Source organism: Pteropus medius, unplaced genomic scaffold (genome assembly GCF_902729225.1).
Source record: "Pteropus medius unplaced genomic scaffold, Ma_sr-lr_union100, whole genome shotgun sequence".
NCBI classification, from domain to species: Eukaryota; Metazoa; Chordata; class Mammalia; order Chiroptera; family Pteropodidae; genus Pteropus; species Pteropus medius.
The window spans coordinates 28,729,069-28,753,562 of record NW_024355205.1 but is presented as its reverse complement, the minus strand read 5'-3'; the positions used below and the strand labels follow the sequence as shown (position 1 = coordinate 28,753,562).

General features: G+C 37.5%; 1 protein-coding gene and 1 pseudogene across 8 annotated transcripts in view; both read left to right on the top strand.

Annotated features, from left to right (window-relative positions):
* GRIK1 (glutamate ionotropic receptor kainate type subunit 1) overlaps positions 1-24,494 on the top strand; it is a 336,286-nt gene that overhangs the window by 98,997 nt on the left and 212,795 nt on the right. The gene's annotated exons all lie outside the window — the stretch shown is intronic.
* LOC120598999 (uncharacterized) lies at positions 807-925 on the top strand (annotated as a pseudogene).

Here is a 24,494-nt window from a genome sequence, read left to right as displayed (position 1 = left end):
AAACTGATTAGATGAGACCCATCCACATGAGGGAGGACACTCTGTTTTACTCAAATTTAAATGTTAATCTCATCTAAGAACACTCTCACAGAAACATCAGTATAATGTTCGTCCAGCTAAGTTGACATATAAAATTAATCATCACACTCACCTTGAGATCTGAGCCAACTGAGAGATAGTCTTATGCATTGAATAGATGAAGATAAATAGTAGTGGTGTTTGAGCAGAGGTTATGGATTAGACAAATGGCCAAATGGGATTCTTATTACTTAAACCTCTTCACCTTAGTGACTAGTATACAGATGTTCAACCAGATATCTTAATATGAGGAAGAGAGATGACTGTGCAGACTGTGAGAAGGAAATTCAAGCAATGTGCTTCATGCTTTTCTCAAGTCTTATTATCTGATGCCTCTACCTTCCTGTGGGATGACTGTGAAGGCAGAGAAAAGGCTGCAAGTTACTTGTTATAATTATTCTGAAGATGTGGAAATTCATTAAATGAGATTATGCAGATTTGAGTGAAGAAGGAGGGAATCATTCCCTAAAATAGCATTCAAATAAGATGTTTCAGAACACTTCTGGTTTTACATGTAAATAACTGTGACCCAGGATATGACTGCATGTGCATTTCACACTTAAAATTTATGTAAAGTTGCTATTGGATGTAATTTCTTGAAGTTTTTCCTTTAGGCCAACATTCCTTTTCTCTAAGAATAATGTAAGATTTTGGTCATCCTTATGGCTTTCTATTTTTCTTATATGTGACTTTCAAAAATGATTCACTGTAATTTAAAAGTCCCTCTAGTCTACGGCCATGCCACCCTGAACAAACCCGATCCCGTCTGATCTAGGAAGCTAAGCAGGGTCGGGCCTGGTTAGTACTTGGATGGAAGATGTCCTAGGAAAACCAGGTGCTGTAGGTGTAAAAATAAATAAATAAATAAATAAATAAATAAATAAATAAATAAATAAATAAATAAAATGAGGGATTGTAAACTGACAAGGTCTTTGCAATCTGTGAGGTCAACCAAGGGTTGCCTTGCCTAAAACAATAAATAAATAAATAAAAATAAAAGTCCCTTTAGCAAAATAGTCTATCACGGTTAAATCAAGCTGCATTATCCTTTTAAACCAGAGAGCCAGTAAAACATCATTCATTATTATTTTGCACAATATTACCATATCCATACGATAGCCAAAGATATACTATCTAAAAAAAATATGCAGATGTCCAGAATATTTTTCTCTCTAAAACCACAGATATCAGGGATTTTATTAAAAAGTTTGATTGTTTCTTGTTAGTTTAAGCTTAGGTTTTTAGTTGTGTGAATTTGCTTTCTCGACATCACTGAATTCTTAATCAGAGATACTCTCAATACCATAATTCGCTATAATTTAAAAACCTAGAAATACAACATAAAGTCTTTCTTCCTTGCATTTTTTAAAGCCTTTGCTCTTGCAACTACAAACCGAAGTTTCCACTCAAATTCGTAACTTTTTAACAAGGATCCAAGAAGTAAAAAACACTGTTTTTTACTTATTTGACGACTCTCCATTAAGAATCGAAACTGAATTATTTCTTAATAATCACTTACATAAAACTCTCTAGCTCTAATTTTTAATATTTATTCCAGTAAGTCATTCTTCTCACAAATAGGTTTGCTCTGTTATTGGAGTTATTATTTTCCGGTTAACTTCAAAATATATCTAGAATCAAAACACTTCTTACCATCTCCACATCACCACCGAAGCTACCTCACCCTCACCTGGGCAACTACAGCCTCGGCCTCCTCCCCGTATGCTTCTGAACTTGCCTCCATTCGATCTAGTCTCTGCAGAGAAGTCAGTGGAATTCTGCGAAGTAAATTGGTTATCATCTGCCTTCTTACAACCCTCCTTAATCTTCCCATTAAAATAAAAATAAAGTTCACGAACTATGAGTAATCTTCCCCCTCTCCTTCTGAATTGATGTACAATTACTTCTCTCCACATTGTCTTTGCTACACCCCCACTGGCTTCCTTGCAGTGTTTTTAGTATGATCGGCAAGCTCCTGCCTCAGGGTCTTTGCTCATTCATAAAACTCACGCCTTTCCTTATTGAGTTCTCTGTGCAAGTGACAAAGTGACATCTAACCAGAGAAGCCTTTCCGGACTATTTTGAAAAATACCCCCTTGCTCACTTCTCATGCCCTAACCATGCTTATTACCATCTGGCATTTTATATATTTAACTTTTTGGGTTTTTTGTCTCCCCCAGTGAATGTAAACTTCATGAGGAAAGGGCATTTGTCTATTTGCACATGATAGCAACCCCTGAATATAAACAGTGCATAATGTATAGGAGACACTCAAAAAGTGTTTTCGATGAATGAATTATCAGTAGACAATGTCTTAAAGTCCCCATTCTACTTTGAAATAAAAGCATATAAATACTATTGATCCTTGAACAAGTGGGAGTCAGGGGCACCAACCCTCTGCAGCTAAAAATTCACCTGTAACTACAGTCGGCCCTCTGCATCCACGGACGTTAACTGTGGATGTAAAATGCCATAATTACAAAATTACTTGGGAGAGCTGGAAAAGGCTTTATGAAAAAAAAAAAAAAAGACATTTGAATTTAAAGATGAGAAAATGTTAGGAAGAGAATGGCACAGGTCAATGTACAGAGAGATGAAAGATACCAGGCACATTCAGGAAATGCTGAGTCATTTAGTGTGGCCGGCATATATTCAGGTCAGCCTTGCTTGGAAGAATAAACCTTGGTCAAATTCCCTAACATGTTTCTCCTTCTACTTTATTTCCTCCACTTGTGAATCAAAAAAAAAAAAAAAAATATATATATATATATATATATATAATTTTGCAGTTTATCTTATTCAGTTTCAATAAATATGTAGATAGATAGCTCTAGATACAGATTTTTAGATATATATCACACTATCCTTAATCTTACTATGCTAAGGTAACAAATGTCAATTATATGAGTGTTGTTCCACATATATATTTTCAAGGTAATAAAAATTATACACGCATAGATTTATATACATATATATATGTGTGTATATATATATATATATATATATATATATATATATATATTCCACACATATTGGCTAAATATTACCATGTAGTTTTCATATATTTTCTTTCATTTGAGCCTCACAGCATGCCTGTGAATTAGTCATAGCCAACTCTATCTTACAAATGAGGAAACTGGCAGCGATGTTAAAGCAGCTTACTCAGAATCACAAAGGAACTGGTAGAGCCAGGTTTTATAACTTCAGTGTCAGTTATCTTTTCGTAAGTCATGTCACCTTTCCATTGACATTTCTCTAGCATCATGAAACAAGTGCATTTTATTGATATAGTTAAGAAAGATATAAGACCTTTGCATCAGGAAGGATTAGATTAGGCCGAGTGGGATTGAAAACCCAAATAGTAGCAAGTTAATCAAGATAGAGGCTTATTTCTCTTTCATACAAAAGAAGTCTGGATAGAGGACACTTTCGTGTCCCGAGGTTTGAAGAATTTAAGTTTCTTCTATTTGTCTGCTTCATCATGTATAGTTTTATTCATGAGGTGATTTCCTGGTCCAAAATAGCTGCCAGAACTCCAGATATTCCATGCAAATACCAGCCCACAAGAAATAAGAGATTCTCTCCTTTTGCAGACATTTCCCAGGAACTGTGCATACTGCATTTGCTCGCTTCCCATTGGCCAGAACTTGTAACATGGTCACAGCTTGGGGATAGGGTGACTTCTATTCTGGACAGCCATATGCCCAACTAAAAAAAAATACAGATTCTATTTTCAAAAGATAAAATCGGAATGGGTATATTGGGATTAACTAGCATTCTCTACCAGAGTCATGAAACAGCTATGGGCTCGCCTCATTAAATAGGATATTCAGGAGTCAGGCAATCACCACCCATGGTCCAAATTCAGCCCATCACCAGGTTTTGTAAATAAAGTTTTATTAAAGCACAGCCATGCCTATTTGTTTATGTATTTTCTGTGGCTGCTTTAGCAGAGTTGAATAGTTAGAATAGAGACCATATGGTCCACAAATCCTACAATATTTATTATAGGACCATTTACAGAAAAAGTTTTCTGATCACTGCTCTAGATCAGTAGGCTAGAATTTTTAAAATAGACTTAGGTTTTTTTTAGTTATATAACCCTGTTGATACAAAGAAAACCCCCACAAAGAGAGCCCTAATACATGTATTTTAACTTTTTTAAAAATTATATACATGTACGGCAATAATAAAATAGGACATACCTAGGTTTTTATCCAACTCTCCACTAGCTATGAGAACTAGGGCAAATTACTTAGACCTCAGTTTCTTCATTTCTAAAATAGAGAATATAACAGTATTCATACACCTCATGTTGTTGTTATGCGGGTTTTGTTAGAATATTTGAAACCCTCAAAAAAGAGCCCGGTTTGTTTCCAGTATAGAACACTGTCTGCCTCAGAGGAAAAAAAAAAAGAAAAACCATATATTTTAACATTTTCATGAGTTCCAACTTCACAGGATGTTTATCAGAGAGTCTCAAATTAATGGCCAGGTTGGTGGTTCCAAATCTTGTGGGATGATAACTGTCACTCTCCCAACATTCAAATCCTGACACATTCACTTACTGGCTGGGTGACCTCGGGTAAGGTTGTTGGCCTCTCTGTGCCTCAGTCTGTCATCTGTAAAATTTGGATAACTGTCTAGAAATAAATCAATTAATGGATGCAATTACCTTAAATCAGTGCTTGATGTATAAAAAAAAACATTGAATAATCTTATTATTATTTTCACCTACTCAGAAAAAAATATATGTATATATATATAGCTTTAATTTAATTAGTAGTAAAGGGAGAACTATAGCCTACCAAGTCTAGATTTTCCCAACAAACAAATGGTTCACACTAATATAACAACAATGCCCATCATTGTCTTGCAGTGATTTTCCTGTAGCCCTAACTCTGTCGCAAGGCATCTCACGCCCATGGTTTCCAAGTCATGCCTTCTTTTGTCCCAATTCCACTATCTACTTTTGCCAGCATATCTTTTCTATTTTCCTCAGAAAGAAAGTTCTAATTAGAATTTCCCAGGACATTTCTCATGCTCCTGTTTCATTCTTCATTATCAATACAAAAAAAAAAAAAGGTACATTATATGTTTCTGATAGATCAAAAAAGATAAATACTGAGAAACAACCATTGAGTTTACTAGGTCAGATGCTACTGGTGGCCTTGATAAAAGTCGTTAGAGTGAAATGACGGGAGTGAATATCTGATTGGATTGCAACTTTTTGAAGAATGCACTGAATAATAAATTTTATGTTCTAGTGTTCTGTTCGTGTATGCCATTAATTACTCTGCAGCTACCGATCTTCTCTATACACCTGGAATGATGTGTTTAAAGCCCCACATATAGAATCTATCATGTGGTGACTACTCTGGCAGTTTGCGGTTGTTTGTAACCTTAAAGAAAGTTCCAGAAAAAGACAACTTTCTTTGGTCACATCATGTTTCAAAGTCCTGTGTCTCTAATGTGAAATAAACCCCTGGCCTCCGCTTCAGGCCCATCCTAGCCTGAGTGTGTAAGCTACTATTTGAACAAAGACCCATAGTTGACTGTTTGATGGTGTGAAAGGCCAGTGGGGTGAGAGGGTGTAGTTGAGGGTGGTCTTTGTCTCTGATGTCAGGTCTTATGCAAAACTTAACCCCTTAATTTTGTTTGCTTTCTTTGTAAGTTTTTATTCTTCTCTTAGCGTTCATTTCAAGTACTGTTGGCTGCTCCTTTCAAGGCTCTATTCTCAAATTACTGTCAGATTTTCTCTAGGGAAGGAGGGATTATACTGACTTTACAGACATTACTTTTATATACACCATTTAAATCTAGAGGATTTGTGGTCCATAACCCACTAGGGTCCATGCTGAGAACCTATACATTGTTCCAGAGCTGAATGCAATTTTATTGCAAGTAACCTCAACAGTGAACTCCAAATATCATGCAATAAAAACAGAAATAAGAAAAACTCTCTTCTGTCTCTCTCTCTTTCTCTCTCTCTCTCTCTCTCTCTCTCTCACACACACACACACACACACACACACCCCCTCCATGCTGGCAGCCCTAGAATTTGTCTTTTCTGATTTCTAATTTGGCTCTGTCTTTGAAGTAAACAAGTGTCTAGCATAAATACTGTGACCTTCAAAGGGATTTTTCTAACCTGTAGCTCAAGCCACAAGTGCTTCCAAGCAGCCAGTCTTTACGCATAAACTGTGGTATGTGTGAGCTTCACGCTCAGAGTGGAAATAGTGTCTGGTGAGGTGGGAAGAAGTGATGCATTTTAATCTAATAAATAATCATCATCCATGCCTGCTTGGAAAATGGCTTTCTTGTTGAATAACATTTCAATATATAATATCTTGAAATGAGACTGTCATTACTAATTCAAGTACAGCTTGCCACATAAATCCTGCAAATATGTACATACATGAGGCCTAAACTACTCTCTGGGGCCACCTTTTCCTGCTTAAAATATCTGAAGGAGAAACCCATTTAGGTGATATTAGGGCCAGTTAAGAGGAAGGATAATGAAGCCTTTTCCCTTGGTGATTTCCTCCTTATGCCAGGCTAGTGAACAAATGCTCCTGGCCATATTTCACATTCATAGGTCAGATTTCTGAGTGACTGGTGAAGACCCAGAATTAAGATGAGACCAGACTCATCGTAACTGTGACCCACATCACATAAGAGGCTTCTAGATTCATCTACTGTGCCACTGTGTCTGAATTTCAATCAGGAGGAACAAATCTCTTAGAATCCTTGTGTATGCCAGTGGCGTTATGCTGACCTTTGAATTACAAATAGATACTGAGAAAAAATCCCAGGAGTGGGCAATATCCATTAAATAACAATTATGAAAAGCTGTTTGCCTTTTGGAATGGCTTTTCCCATAACGAGGATATGACCAGGTCGGGAGGCTGAGAAGTAGTGGGACTCATGTTATAGAGTTTCTAATGTTGAATTATTAATTTCTCAAATAGAGAGAAACTCTCAAAGCTGGGCAGTGGAGAGAAAGTCAAAGAGGCCCAGGGGCCCTTCTTAAGGCCAGGATTTATGAAGGAAGAGCAGCGGTGACTGTGCTAAAAACCTAGAAGAATTAGACTAAAGATCCACCTTCTTTTTTTCCATGAGAATTTAAATCATTTGAGTACAATTCAATGTGGTTCGGGTTGTGTCTGAATCATCTAAGTAAATCCAATTTATAAAAGTTTTGATCCTAGAAAATTTTGATTGTTTTTCAATACTTACTATTTCCTTTTGGATCTGGTCAGGAAACATTTTGTGCATTGTTTCCCACGGTTTTTATACATACACATTAAGTTTGAACTGTATGGAATTGCTAGAATTTAGACATGTTTTACCTTTAAAACTAAACATTTTATAGGGTTTTTCATAATAGTTTTTATCCTTAGAATGCAGTACGCCACGTTGCCTAAGACTACAGTCGTTGGAGTTACATGGTCCCGAACTGAATCTCAAATTGGTCTCCAATATGTTATATAGCAAATTATTCAACATTTTTTACTCTGTTCCTCATCTGCTAAATAGAAATAATAATGCTTAGCTCAAAGGCACAGGGAGAGGATAAAATGAGAGAGTGTGTTTAACGCTTACTCAAGCATAGGGCACATAGCAAGTCTTCTGTAAAGGGTTCTGTTTGTTATTCAGCTTTTGCTGCAACAACAAACAACTCTTAAATCTCTGTAACCTACAAGAGCAACTATTTAAGTTATTGTGCGCATTTCATGATGGCTGCAGGTCTGCTGTGATTTTGCTGGGTTCTGCTTGGCTCATTTGGGTTCCATGTGGCTTCTTTGAATGAGTATCCATTTTCTAGGGCCTGCTGCTGCCATACTGGAGGGCAGAAGTAGAAGAGAGTGGCAGGACCCAAGATGCTTCTTAATGTGTCTGTTCAGAACCTGGACACTGTCACTTCCAACTACCTTCCATTGATCAAAAAAGACCTATGGCCAAACCCAAAGTCATCAAAACAGAAAGTGTTTTCTGCCTCTTTAGAGGCAGTGAATAGTAGGGAACAATAATACAATATACACACAATAATTTACTATTATTAGATGATAACCACAGAGTCATAAATTTTAATTTCTTTTCAATTTTGGTGGTAATTAGGAGTTAGGAGACATTGTACTGTAATTTCACAATCTAATTGTTATTCTAGAAATATTAGACAATGATAGTTGTTGGGTATTTTTACTGTGTGCATAGTCATTTAACATTTCCTATAATAGAGTGATAAGGACATTCTTTTTATAAATACCTTCTTTTATAAGTACTTTTTAAAATAATAGTTTTTAATACTCGAGAGGGGAAATTCGTGGTTATATTTCTTTAGCCAGTGGAAACTCTTATTCTAGAAGAAATAATTTACTACAAGCTGAATCCTGAATCATGTCATACCACAATGTTATGGCTAGTACAACTATCCCATCCCCCAGCCCCAGTATCCTGGCACCTTTCTTAAATATGATAGCAACTCACATCAGTTGAGACCTTATAATGTGGTAGGCTGTTATTTTAAAAGGGTTTCTCATTTATACATTCTGATTTCAGGTCTCACATTGAAGTCTTTAATCTATTTTGAGATTATTCTTGGCTATGGTGTAAGAAAATGGTGTAGTTTCACTTTTTTGCATATATCTGTCCAGTTTTCCCAACATCATTTATTGAATAGACTGTCTTTACCCCGTTATATATTTCTGCCTCCCTTGTCATAAGGGTTGACCATAAGGGTGTGTGCTTTTCTCTGGGATCTCTATTCTGTTCCATTGAATTATGTGTCTGTTTTTATGCCAGTGCCATGGTGTTTTGATTACTATAGCCGTGTAGTGTAATATTCTTCTCAAGATTGCTGTGGCTATTCAGGGTTCCGTATTCTTTTGGGATTCCACATAAATTTTAGAATTATCAGTTCTAGTTCTGTGGAAAATGCCATTGATATTTTGACAGACAGTGCATTGAATCTATAGATTGTTTTGGGTAGTACGGACATTTTAACAATGTTATTTTTTCCTATCCATGAGCAATAAAGGAAAACCTCGTGCATTGTAGATGGGGTTGCAAATTGGTGCAGCCACTATTGACAACAATATGGAGGTTCCTCAAAAAATTAAAAATAGAACTACCTATAACCAAGGAATTCTACTTTTGGGTATTTATTTGAAGAAATTCAAAACACTAATTTGAAAAAATATACACACCCTTATATTCATTGCAGCATGATTTACAATAGCCAAGTTATGGGAGCAATTTAAGTGTCCATCATTAGATAACTGGATAAAGAAGAAGTGGTACATATATATGATGGAATATTACTCAGCCATAAAAACAAAATGAAGTCTTATCTTTTGCAACAACGTGGATGGAGCTAGAGGGTATTCTGTTAAGTGAAATAAGTCAGAGAGAAAAAGATGAATACCATATGATCTCACTTATATGTGGAATCTAAAAAAAATAAATAAAAAAAAATAAATGAACAAAACAAAACAGAGACAGTTTCATAGAAACAGAATAAAGTGATGGTTGCCAGATGAGAGGGGGGTTGGGTGGCTGGGAGAAAAAAGCGAAGGGATTACGAAGTACAAATTGGGGATTTACAATGAAGATGGCAGAGTAGATAAACTCTGTGCTTGCCTCCTCTCACAATCCCTTCGAAATTTTAACTAAAATACAGAACAACCATCATTGAATATTGTCTGAAGACTAGCTGAACAGATGTCCTACAACTAAGGACATACAAAGGAGCCCCCTCGAGACTGAATCTAAATTAGGGGTCTTGCTCATAATAAGAGTCATTACCAGAAATAAATCTTTCTGGCCTATCGGTACACCAGGGCAAACATCTAATTGCTGGACATCTGCTCCTCACCATCCTGTGAATGACCCTCCTCCCCTCTGAGTCCCTATCCCACTCTTTGGCTCAAGATGGCATATATACCTCATTTGACTTTTCTGCCTCTGAAGGTCTCATGTATGCAAGATTCCTGTACATACACAATTAAATTTGTTTTTCTTCTATTAAAACAAAAACAACTACAAATTGGTAGTTACAAAATAGTCACAGAAATGTAAAGTACACCATAGAGAATATAGTCAATAATATTGTAATAACTATGTACGGTGCCAGGTGGGTACTAGACTGATTGGGGAGAATCACTTTGTAAATTCTATAAATATCTAACTATGCTGTACACATGAAGCTAATATAAAATAATATAGAATGTCAATGGTAATTGAAAAACAAAAAAAAAAGATTTTTAAAGGAAGAGGATGCAGTTCAAAATAAATAAATAAATAAGTAAACAAAAGTACATTTCCAAATACCCACTATAAATATCTCGATTTTATGGATGAGAAAGTTGAAACTTGGAGAGGTTAAGTGATTTGCCCAAAGTCACACAGCTAGGAAGAGATTGAATGAGAACTGAAACCCAGAAAGTTGATTCCAGAGCTTCCATGTTACCCATACACTATACTGCCTCCTATGAAAATCGGAATCATTGTGACAGCCAAAATTCACTGATCACTTAGTATAGATAAGCCATTATTTCCATGCATTATTTCATTTAACCTTCAAAACATGCTTATAAAATGGGTGTTGTCATCATCCCCACTGTATAGGTCCAGAGAGCCAAAGTAACTAGACCCATGTTGCACAGGACGTTAAGTAGCAGAGGCTAGTTTTGAAACAAGTTATTCTTTCAAAGTTTACACTCTTATGCTTCATAGACTATTGCCTTATAAAAAAAAAAAAAAAAAGCTTTATTAACCTCAAAATGCTCACTCTCATCCTACAGTCCAAATATACTAATATATCCCACTTATAGTAAATATTTCCAACCTATCTTGCATGCAAAGATTTTTAAAGATGAATTCCTTTCCAATTTATTCTCTCCCTTTTCCTCCCAAGTTATTTCCCCTCCTGTCACCATAACAACCCACAACCCGCAATACACAGTCGGAATCCTTATCGAGAGAGGCAGAAGGGAGAAGCTTTTGATGTATCTCTTCAGGGGTCCTCTCTGACATCTTTATCTCTTCCTGGTGAACTTTGGGCATCCCATGATCTACGACACTGCCAATTAGGCTGCAAACGTTGCAGCTGCCTCTGTGCACTCCTGGCTCTTGGGAGCCCAGTGGGGCATCTTACATCCATATGCATGCTCTCCCAACACTCAGCATCCCAAAATCAGAACAGAAGGAGCATCTAAGTTACATTAAAAAGTATATTGAGTAAATAAGGAAAAAACAAGGAATGCATCTGCCTATTTCTCCTTTGTCACGAAGGGACCACAACTACTGCAAGCAAATGGGAAAAATAGGATGCTTCCAGACCCTTCTCCTTATTTAATGAAATGAGTAAACCAGAAATCAGTATGTCAGTCCAGAGTGGAGAACAAAAAAGAAAAGTAACACCTAGTAAATGCAACGTGGTCCTGGGAATTCTTTTTCCTTAATCAGGGGATCAAATGTAGCTTTCCCCCCATTTGTATCGAGCATCCCCTTTCACTTTATTATATGGGACTAAGGAGTTTTACCCATGACAAAGGGACATATGTTAATCAATTTTTTTTTCTCTTAGTAGATCTCTGTATCAAAAAAGTACACCACAAGCACCAGGTGGAAACATGTCAGCATCACTTCCTGGGGTATGATCTGTGGCCTCAGTGCCCACTATGTGATGGGTAGACAAGCCACTTCACTTTCCTGGGTCTGTTTTGTCATCTGGAATCGAGAATGACCATGAATCTGGTCTCACTACAGTATTGTATGAGGAGATCGAATCAAATAATATAAGGAAAACCTCTATGTAAGTCATGAGCCTGTGTTCCAGGAAGGAATTGTCACCTTGCAATATATGGGATATATTAATATACAGACTACATTGAATGTTCCATTTTTTTTTTAGACAGCTGCTTAAGACACATTTCATATTGGTTTAGTGCCACATGCCCATGTTTATCCCAATGCCCATAATAATTAGCGATACCAGATTTAGAAGTTTAATTTTCTATACTGATACAAAAATATATGTGAAGCCTGGTTTCTCAACAAAACACACAAGTGTACTGTCACCTTCGGTGATAATGACTAGATTTTCCCGGAGATTTCTCTTGCGCTCATCTAAGAGGACCCACATATTTCGGCAGTAATTTAACTTACATTTTGATGGTGCAAAGATATGACCGAACCGACATTAGTTTGAGCAAAGTGAAAAATGCCCTGCTTATGGTAAGAATTAATTTTAAGGGCTCTGCTTCTGACCGTTTAGTAGCATCTCAGTTCAAATTATTCTTAGGTCCATATTGATCATGCTTCAAGTAGGTGATGTCGGCAACTCCACAATGCAGGTGGTCTCCAAACCTCGGCAACATACCTTTCAGTAATGAAAACTTTTACCTGCCTGTGTCAGGCATGTGAGAAGAGAAAGTCCTGCATGCTTCTGAAAGAGCTATCTGGAGAAATTACAGACCGGGCTCTCCCAGGTGACCATGGTGTTATATTCGCTTTTCTGATACAAACGCACAGATAAGGCATCTACGTCCTCTACCCAGAATCTCTGATCACCCTATGCATAAGTTTTTTCTCTTAGAATTTAAAAACCTTATCCATTATGTTTATGTACTCAGTCACGAAGAATGAAATGCTTAAAGGAGAAGTCAAAAGCATCAACCAAAATACTGCTGCAGGTCTCTCTCCTTTAGAAATGTTAGCACGCTGATCTGGGCAGACTGACGCTTCGGTGAGACACGAGGAAACTGACTGACGGCCTCTCTTCCCAGCTGACCTGGCTTGGTGGGCGTGTTTCAGAATCAGAGCATATGCACTCGCCTGTGGTTTCCTAGTGGCTTTACGAATGAACCGGTGTCGGATGCTAGATGTTGGTTATTTTATTTGTGAGAACCCAAAGGTAATTAAAGTGCTCACAGAGGAAGAGAATACAAATTTGTCACCCCGATCTAGTCACAATTACATTCACACCATGGAGCCTTAAGACAGATGTTGGAACACGCTGTTATCACTACTGGAAGCAAATCATTACTAGTGAAACTTAAAATTAAGTTTGAGATCAAGGTTTCCTTTTAAAAAAAATAAATTACAAAGGATTCAAGGATATTCTATTGCTTTCACTTTTATTCATTTGTGTTCTGTATGAGAAGGTGAAAAAGGCATCTGGCTGAGAATTTGACAAGCATCATGTTAACTTTCTCATTCGAGCACCATACTTCTCTTTCTCTTTTTTCATTCACTGACCTGCCAAATAAATGAAGAACCCTACTGTGTGCCAGGTGCTATTCCAGGGGCTGGAATTACAGCAGTGATTAAGAGAGACAACAAAGTCCCATACAACTTATTTTCTGTTGGGAGAAGTAGAAAATTTAAAAGTAATTGCAATTATGTATGTATTGTTGTTTCACATAACAGACGTGTAGAAAATAAATCAGGTAAGGCATAAAGAATGACTTGAGGCTGATTTTAAATGGGACAGTTTGAGAAAGCATTTCTGGGGAGGTGACATTTAAACAGAGACCTGATATAGGAAATCAGCGAACCATCTGTGGGTATGGGAAAAGAGATTTTAAGAGGGGGGATGTAAGAAGAAAAGCAAAGGTAGGAACGTGCTCGAGGTTTAGGAAACCTTGTTGAACAAATTCCAAATAGAAAGAAGAATCTAGTAGACTTTTTTTCTTTGTCCCCATTTAGTATTTGCTAAATTTGTACTGAAAATCTATAGTTCAAATAAAGAGAATAAAGCAATTCACCAACTAGCACTCTAACTGTATACCCACAATTGCACAATTTAATGAAAATGTGCTTTTTAAAAGTAAACAGACGTGGCATAAATATCAATATGTTCATTAACTAGTTATTACGGACAGAATGCACACATGAGTGAAAATATAATTTAAACTTTACTTTCCTGACCTTGTCTAACGCCTTGAAAGCTAGGGGTAATTCAACCAATTTCACGTTATTCTCCCCTCGTCCAACTTCCCCTCCTTGAAACTAAGGGCTTGATTTAGTTTCCAAAGCATCTAATTTCACCAAGATTGCTCTGGAGTGCCTCTAATGACGCCCTTCACTTCCATTTCTACTCGGTGCCAGCAGCAGCATGCGCCACCAAATTATTGTGAAGCTGAATAAAATAGAGTCATTTATTGGAGTTAAGTAAAAATAAACAGTTGAAATTGCCTGTCAGTCTCACGGGGGGGAAATGAAGGGTTGGTTAAAGATGTCTTCCCTTTTAATAACAATTTTTATTACTTTGGGGGCATGTTGTGCCCCCATTCCCAGAGTAAGCCAGCTGCCATAGCACCTATGTTGTTGGCTGAGCCTGTAACTCCGGCAGTGCGGGGTGTCTTCAAGTGTGGGAACAACAATGGATGCTTAATAAACATTTCAAGCTGATGGGACTGAAACCAAGCATCATGGCGGAATTTCGAGTCAGCTGTTGCTCCTTCTCTGTCTCTTTCACTTGCTCTCTAAGCTCTCTGGCTATTACACTGATACTGAGTTAAATTCCTGAGATGACTAACGCGGTGTGTTTCTCTCTGAAGAGGAAAGCGGGACTTAAAAAGGAGTAAAATGCTTGTGTTTCTGAAGACTGACATGCCTGGCAGAACAAGATCATCGGACTTCAAAGAAAAAAAAGGGGAACTATCTTAGCTAATTACGTCTGATTACACTCTCTTACCTTACCTGCTTTTAAATATTAGGTAAAATTACAATGCTTTTCCTCATGTTTCTTTCAACTTTCCATTATGCTTCTGAAAAGTGCATTGAAAGAGAAATAATGAGAAAAAAACGCTGTGATAAATTAGAATAAGAAAAATTTGGATTGAGGAGAAAAAGATGATCTGAAATGGAGGGAAAAAAGCTAATTATTTAAATGAGAACACAGCTAAGAATGCAGTTTTTAGCCAATCATTGAGCTCAAAAGGGCACGTAAGGCTCCTTGAAATTGAAGGAGTTTTGGAATTGTGTGTTTCAAGTTTATTGCTTTCCCACATTTTTGTTCTAACTCACCCAACACATCGCAGGGGGCAGGAGAATGGGGGTGGCGGGGAGGTGGTGGTGAGGAAAATTATAAACAGCGCTTGAACGACAGGGGGCACTGGAGGGGCTGGCTAATTCTGAAAGCAGCAACTCAGAGAGACACATTTTCAAAAGGAATTATGGATAAGTGGCATGTATTACAAGCACACAATTCCCATTAGTGCTTCTGGAAAGAGCCAAAGAATGAATGAGAAACCCTGGCATTGAATGCTACTAGAACTTCAAAAAGAAATTGGCTTTGCTTTATGTGACTTCTATTCTTCTAATATGAAAACAAATCATCTTCTGTTAACTGGTTCTTTCTTTGAATGTCCTGGCAATTATTCAAATACATATAACATATCAGATCGGTGTTAAAATAATCTCCCACAAAGGCTAGCCCACAGTGGCCAGTTCCATTGTCGACGCTGCCAGTCAGTATGAATTCAAAAACTGTATATTACGCTTGTAAGCCAGAGGCATGCCCAGTCACTTTTCAGTTGTTGCCAGCATTTGGTTCATTTCCAGCTATTCAGTGTGGGAGCAGATCATTGAAACTCACCAACAGGTTTGGTTTTTGTGTATGAGAGCCAAAACGACAAGGGTCAGAGAGTGGCAATAATTCATTTCTGGCTTTCTTCAGCACCTCAAAAATCTTATCAATTCAGCTCTGACTTGAAAACAAAACTTTCTTCCTCTATTCTGGAAATTTCTGTTAAAAATGTGAATTGGAGTCCTTCTGCTTTCACTTTTTCATCCATCATTCCCAGTAGGACAACATCAAGTTCAGTGGGGATACCGATTGAGTGCTCAGTGACCCTTTATTTTCCTAATCCTAGAACTTTAAAATATTCCCTTTAGAAAGTCACCCTCCACCTCACCAAGGAGGCCTCAGGTGTGCCCAGCGCTTGAAAATGAAAACTGGCTGAGCCTTCAAACAAAGGAAAGCCATTTCCACAAACAAGGCCATCAGAAATCATAATTAAAACTGGACACTCACTGCTGTGCTAATGCTCCAGAATCATCTCAAGAAATTACTAAAAATGACCGTTAGTGCCCTCATCTATTCCAAATCCATGAGAGGAAAATATTAGATGGATATAGTCCTAGGATACATCTGAAGAACTTCTATTGTTATAATGAGCTACTTGTTTTGTTGTGTACAAATATGTACCAACAAATTGGTTCTTGAATTCTCTGCTTTATTGCTATGTTTTATTGTAATTACAGATTTCAAAACCTGTTTTTGAAAAGATCATTTTAAAAGGAAACATCTTCACTTGAAAGTGGATCTCTGTTGCCTCAACTTTGATTCTTTAGATTTTGATCATAATTATCGGAACTAACTATATTCATTATGGTTATGCTAGCTGTTATAACAAATCTCAAAATGTTTAATGGCCAAATACAGTGTTGTGTTTTCTATCGCCGAGAAGTTAAAAGCAGGTGATCCTAATTTACATCTATCTCTCTTCCAAATGGTGACTTCAGGACTCAGGTCCCTTTCATTGTGCATCTCCGTAAGTTGCCATGCTTGTCTGCATCAAGCTGGCGGATCAAGAGTGGAAAATTTTAATAACCCGGATGGAAGTGGTGTATTGCATTTTTTTTAGAACTCAACCATATGGCCATACCTAACTTGAAAGGAAGGAAGGAAATATAGCATAGCTAGATGCTATGCGAGAAAAGGAAATGAAGCTGGTGAACAGCCAGCCAGGGTCTGTCATACAACCCTCTTAATAATGAATATATTTCCACTTTTACATATATTATGCTTTTCTCATTTCCTTAAATAAAAGTATAGTATCAACCTTTTGAGTACACGCAACGCTGTGTATGAAACTAAATTTCACGAGCAGAAAGGTGAGAATAGCTAATTCATTAATGCATTTACTTAATTCATTAATTCAGAAAGAAAGAGAGGGAAAAAGAAGTTCAGAAAAGCAGAAGGGAATTTCTGGCTCTTTTCCTCACAGAGTGCTCAAATTTTGAACTTTATTTAGTCCAAATAAAACTGAGACTAAAAAAAATGTCACCAAAGAACAGGTCCCCTCCCTTAGAATAAGAACACCACCGAGATCAACTATGCAGGTTACTTGGCTAGCCAGTCAAGCAAGGAACTGTTACTACCTAAACAAGACAGAGATACTAGCAACTTGATGCTACAGAAACATCTGCAAGAGGAAGACTGGAATTTTAGCTTCAGGCTTCCCCTGGGGTCGATCAGCCTCTCTTGCTGTCCCAGTTCCATCATGGCCGAAACTACTGAGAAGGACGTGCGAATCAGATCAGAGTTGTGCTGCCCCTAGAAAATTGTGTGCACAGTTACATATCTCTTTCTCACACCCCACAGCTATCACAGGGAAGTGACACTCTGTTGGTAGGCTATCGGGATACTCCATAAATACAGTTAATTACCAGGCCATAAGCAAGAGCTCTTAAAAGAAGCTTCAATTTCTTGAAGAACTATTGAGAAAGGCGTAAGACACCACGTCAACTGTGTTCACGCTGTTCCTCTGTGTCCAAACCCTGCTGAAATGTCCCCAAGGGCAGGAAGGCTGTGAGGACTGGGCTGTGTATCTTCATCGAGTAGCGTAGAAAAGGGAATGAGGGGACAGTGAGAAAGGGCGGAACTGCTTACACCGTGGTTTGAGATATTCAAATACATTCGTTTCCATTGGTCATGTCCAACAGTAACAGCAAAGGCATTTCTTTAAATTTTTAAAAACATTTAGACTGTGAGTAGACATAATTATGAATGTTTGTTGTTGTTAACTCTTGTTCCACTGAACAAATATCAGGGTAAAACTCACAGGGGCAGGGAGCCTGTGTGTTTTTTCATTGTCACATGTCCTCAATGCCTAAAATAGTGTCAAGCCCAAGGTAGGCACTCATGTATGAATTAATGCCAGACTCCTTTAATGACTTAATGAAGGACTGTGAAATGGCTCTCTAAATTAATAGTTAAAAACACCCCTAAATAGCGATTTATCAACACAGATGATACTTCATAGGATTTATATTAAAATGATATGATATAGCTGCATTTATAATTGATGGGACAGTAAAGGATCTGATTAAATGGTTTTAACATTACTTTTAATGGGAAAAAAATGCCACAAACATTAACATAAATCACCTAATCTGAGTATTGCTATAATATCAGAGAAATGATTCCACTTTCTACAGCGTCTTTTGATTGAGAAAAAAGCTCCCAAGTTAGATAGTTGGCGTGTTACTGGCTGACTGATGAGTTGGTTTTTGAATGAACTAGGCCATCCAATTACGCCAAAAAAGGCTGATCTAAATTAAAATATTAATGTCAATTAAAAATTCGATTAATATTTATATCATCTTGTAGAATCACTTTTGTAAAATTTATGACAAAATGGAATATAATTTTATAAGCTATAAGTATCATTCATAGTATATTGGGATGCCTTATAATATAAACGTATAAACTAAATTTAGGTTTTCTCTCATGCTTTAGAGCATGGGTCCACAACCCCCCACCATGGCCTGCTAGAAAATTTTTATGTTAGGAACCAGGCTGCACAGCAGAAGGTGAAGGGCAGGCAAGAGAGTGAAGCTTTGTCTGTATTTGCAGCCGCTCCCCAGCGCTAGCATCACCGCCTCAGCTCCACCTCGGATCGTCAGGCGTTAGATTCTCATAGGAGCACCAGTTCTAGTGCCAAATATGAGAACCGCTGCCTTAGAGGGCAAATTTATTATTTATTTTAAATTATTATAAAGGTTTATAGTTGGTTGTGTTTTTACATCACAGTTTCTGTTATTCTGTAATTTAAAACCTCTTTGCTTCCTCAGATGACAGTGCAACTCCCAAATATAACAGCATCCCTACAGTGTTCCTAGGGAGAAACGCTGATTTACAATGAAGAGCTTCTACAACATCGCCGAGCATACACCATAGTAGAATTCAGTGGTTACCTATATCAGTGATCACACATTTTGTCTGCAAACTCTGATCTCTTAAATGTGGTTACCTCAAGCAGAATGACAAGAAGGAACGCTGTCTCAGCAGAAGCGCGGTCATAGCTGATGAGCGATGTCAGCAATGGGTGTCAAAATATCCTATGTATTTGCCATCTCTAAACTACATTAACAAACTTTAAAAAGCAAAAATGTATGTTACTGACTGTACATTGACTTGAATCCATGTGGCTTTCTAAATACCTAATTTTCACTCCACTCACACTAGAAGAACACTACTTATTTCTTCTTAGTCCTCAAAATGTAAAAGACATGTGAATTAGATTGCATTTGGTCTGCTCAAACCCACTTTAACACCTACAGGAGAGTTATTGGCTCACAATACTGAAGATTCACGGGAAGTCAGACTTCAGGGTCAGTTTGATCAGTGGCTCAATGATGTCCTGAAGGACCTAATGGCTTTTATCACTCTGTTCTGCCTTCCACACTGTCAGCTTTATGCTAGTCCAGTTCCCTCATGGTGCTAAAGTGGCTGCAGTAGTTCCAGGTTTCATAGCTACCTACCACACTGTGTGTGATTGGGAGAGTGATACTCTGCTCTAGCAATCTGATGACAAGGCTGGGATTTGCCCCTAGAGTCCCACAACTATTCAGGTCCCACAACTATTCTGAAACTAATGGCTGGGGTTGGGGAAAATGGTATGTACTAACTGGCTTTCACCATCCAGGTTTCACTCTTGTAGCCTGGAGTAGGCTGAGCTTCCCATGAAATACATGGACTGAAATACATATTCTCACAAAAATCTAGGAAATGGTGAACACAAAAAAAAGGGAGAGGGGAGATAATGTAGAGTCTGGGTAAGCCAACAAGGGTGTCTACGCCATGACCTAAGAACCTGACTTTGAGAGGTTAGATCGCACGGTGGTTAGATGCACAAGCTCTGGAGCCGGAATCCCTGAATGGAAACACTGCCTCTTCCCCTTGGCTAAGTTAAACTCCCTTTCCCCAGTACCTCAGCTTTCTAATCTGTAAAAGGGGGATGATAGTAGTTCAAAAGACTCTTATGAAAATGAAATGAAATTATGTAAGTGGAAAATTTAGAATAGTACCTGGTATGTAGTAAATAACATGCAATTCTTAGCTATTATCATTTTTGATGGCCCTCAGATACACACAAAATGGGATTTGCATGCTAGGGCGATAGCATAGGAAAGTTCCCAAATCATTGGCAGTTCATATTCTTAGAACTTATTAGTAGCAATTTATAATGTAGAATGTCTCCTTTCTTCCTTTAGAGAAAGGCTCACAATAAAACTAAAAGTAATTTAAAATTAATTTGCCTTACTATCATATAATGTTCAATACATTAACCTCAATATCTTGATATTATCATTTGGTAACTTTAGATTCAGATTTTATATTCACTTCATTCAAATAATATTGCTGAGGGAAGTTTTGTGTTCTTTTTTTTTAAACCAGAGTTGAAATAATCCATGCTCTGTCGACGAATTAAAAATGTCTCCTTTAAGCCCATTTTTCTCATGACACACTTTGGAACAAGCATTTTCAAATGATGTATGGAAACTAGACATGCTGATGGGAAAAGATAGTGGAAAAGCTTTAAAATCTCCTTTTCTCCAAGAAAAATTAGTTTAAAATATTTCTCGCTGGCCTTGGCTGATGTTTTAGATAGTTTTCTTTAATTATGAGTGGAATGCAGGTTGGGGAAAAATGAATGTGTTGGGGAGTACTAAAGATAAAGAGGGAGATCCCACACTCAAAGGAGGAGCTGAGCTGCCAGGCCTTTGGGGGTCGTGGGCTCCAATGTCATCATAAATTCTATCTCCCAATCAGCTTTGTCCTCCCTGATCAGTTTTATCCACCTGATGCCGGGCACATGGCTGTATTCAGTTCTTCTCCCTCCCCTTGCATTCCATGATGGAAGGGGAAAGGATCTCTTTTTCTAACCAACTCCAGATAGAGAAAATTCCAGGAAATGAGTAGCTAGGACCAACCTCCATCATGTGCACATTCTTATGACTCTACTGCTTAGATCAAAGGGTGGAGAAGGATGCTGAATATAAAAAAATTATAGCCATCATAGCTGGGAATTTGTTAGTAGGAAGATGATAGAGATTTTGTCCTAGTTTACCAATTTTCTGAGGCAGTGAAACAATTGTGGATTTTGGCAGAGCTAAACATCTTCGTAGAGTTGGGAAGGCAGCTAACCTACCATCCACAGCTCTGCTGGGTACACATATACCTCACCGAGACCAGATTCCTCCTGAAGGGCCTGCTCCAAAGAAGAGCCACCAGAATCCCTCACCAGCCTACATCCAACATTGCCTTCTGGGCTTATGGAGCAGCCTAGTCTCAGAAAAAGCTGTCAGCTCAACACAGAGCATTCTCCTATAGTTTGTTCACACTTTTCTGAATTCTGCTCTGAGTACAGGGGCCAGGAAATGGAAAGACTGTAGTTGTGAGATGTTCATTTGCTTATGAGGTGCATATAATTGCTGATTATTTTGGCACTTAGATCTATGCCTTAACATTTAGCTTGTGAAAGATGAATACATTAGCTCCACAGGAACCATAACTATGGCATTTTCTGACTTGTCAAAATGTCCTTTATGCTTTTCATAAACTCATTCTTAAAAATAAATAAATAAGTTGGAGTCATGAGCCAAATCTCAACTAGAAAATCAGGGAGCACAAAGCTAGAGGATGGACTTGTAGTTTCCTTTCAAACAGGGGTCACAGATTCCTGAATTAACCTGTCTTAATAGACTGCAACATTGTCTGTTAAGGGGTAGTTACCATTCATCCAGCATAGATGATAAACATTTACATCTTATCCAGCCTTAGGTTCTAAATAAAACTGTAGCATTTCACAATGAAATTGTATTGTTTGTCTGAAGTTTTTGATAGTTAATCAATTAATAAGTAATCTTTCTATCTATAGGACTATGAACACTATGAATGATATAGCCCCCGTCAAAGAACATTTAACTTACTGCAAGTCATATAGAAACACTAAGGAAAAATTACAGATTAAATTCCAAGTTATAACTGAGAGAAAAGTCACAATATACTTTGTGTTGGCTAGATTGGTCAAGAGCCATTTCTTGGAAGATCCAGGGCTTGAAATAAGTCTCAGATGATGGACAGAGAAACAAGGATTCTTTAGAGTCTCTATTTCTATGGTTGATATAGACATGGAGGGTTGAAATTGAATTTCAGGCTGTGTGAATAGCCTGGGCCAAACCACAAAGGTGATCTTAGAAGGCTGTGAGGAGTATAGAGAGCATGATGCATGGTAAATCGCATTGGAGAGTAAGCTAAAGATGATGAAACCTGGACAAAAACATTTTCTTTTGATACAACTGTTTGCTTAGCTGTAAATTAATGAAGGCAGTATTTTTTTAAAGAATAAGTCATTTATTTCACTATGTGTGTGTCTGTGTGTGTGTGTGTGAGAGAGAGAGAGAGAGAGAGAGAGAGAGAGAGAGAGCGAGAAGGAGCAGGGTAGAGGAAAAGGAGGGGAAAGAGAGGGGAGAGAGAGACAGAGATCAAGTAAATTGTCAAGAGGGAAAAAGTAACAAGCCTGGTACTTATTGAAGGCATGTAGTAATAAATCCTGAAGTTAAGGTGATGACAGAGACGTAATGAGTAAGGAAGGTCATAAAGACATTTACTAAAAAGGAAACAGCAGGGCTTGATAACACTGAGAGATGTAAGGAGGAGGGGAGAGTAATAACACCACAGTTTTTAGATCGGGAGACAGTTGGAAATTCAGTTATTGCCATTCACTGGGACACCTATCGGTCTGTTGCAAGTGTCCAGCAGTTGAGGGAGGCTGTTTCTATTCATTATTAGCACAACTGAGAAAAATCTCAGCTTCTAAAATGGCTCCAGAGAGAAATGAATGCCAAGATATAAGTAATCCCTTGTACCTTTGAATTTCTACATTCAGCCTCTCTTTATCATGGTTTGTGTTCCCTCACAAGCACTGATAAAGTGAAATTTGAAGGAATACTTACCTCTGGAAAAAAATAAAAGTACATGTGATAGAAATTCTTTGTGAAATAAAGCCTGGTAGAATCCTAGCTCATAATTACTGCTGGGTTATAATTACTGGAAGAACAACATTTGTTTACTTTAATGAATAATTTCTGAGTATAGAATTATTTCTGAAAAAATGTTTATGTCCCTGTCCATATATGAATAGTTTTAAACATCTATAGATATGTATAATATATGAAAATCGATAGAAATAGAAGTACATCCAAATAGTTGCAGAATTTCACATCCCTATATCTTCATACAGTCTTATAAAAAGTGGTTAGTCTCAATTTTATCGAAAATACAGCCAATTATTACATATCAGCAGTCAAGGAAAATGACAAGCTGATCCAGGTACCACTAAATAGAAGTTTGTTCCATTTCGAGCTTCAGCAAATTAGTGAAGTCTGAATTCAATTTGGGAACTTGATCCAAGCCCCTGATCAATAGCCTGACTAAAAAGAATTGACTGATTTTTCCACTCTTTAGACCAGGTAGGCTGAATTCAAAAAGAGATAAGTGCCACTTGGAAGAGTAAGTAAAAGAATAAGTGTTTGGATTGTGGTGCAGTGTGAAGAAAATGGAACACTTAAAAGGCTAGAAGAGCCACTATTTCTGGGTTTCTAAGTTCATTTCTGTCTCCAATCAGCTATGTGATCTTGAAGAAGGTGCTTAATACCAGTCTGCCTCAGTTTCCCCACTTGCCAAATGGGAGTTAAAAGTGATGACTGCTAGAGTTGGATCTCTCGTTATGTTCACTTATAATGAGGTCATGTCCTCCTTTTGCAAACCAGTGGTTAGCATGAGAGTTATAGTCTAGGAAAACCAAAGCGATTACTGTCCTTTGCCGCGTCGCATGAGCTGCTTGACCCATCAGCATGCATGCAGCATAGACCTCTGTTCTTTCTCTCCCTCTTCCCTGCATGGAGCCTGCTCTCCCCAACATCCCAGCCATTATGACGCCTGCTTCTCCAAACTCCGCCAGCCTCACCAGATCTTGCTTTGTCTATGTACAGTATTTTTATTTTTTTTTTGCTAGTTTTTTTTGTTTACTACTTTTCTCATAGTTTTTATCTCCCAATATCCTATAACATCATTGTGGAATAGATCGTGTCTTATATTTTCTGTGCTCTCCGATGTAGTGTTAGGCAGATAGCAAAAGGCAGGTGAGCAAGTCTGTTTGTTTAATTAACAGATCTTTTAATTTCACTCAGAGAACTTTTGGTCTAATAGGTCAAGAGAAGTTCCAACAGAACATCATCAAAAATAAATAAATAAATAAAAAGACATCATCAAATATAAACAATGATTAGGAAATGAGAATAATTATTCCCTTTTGAAAGACATAAGAGCTTAG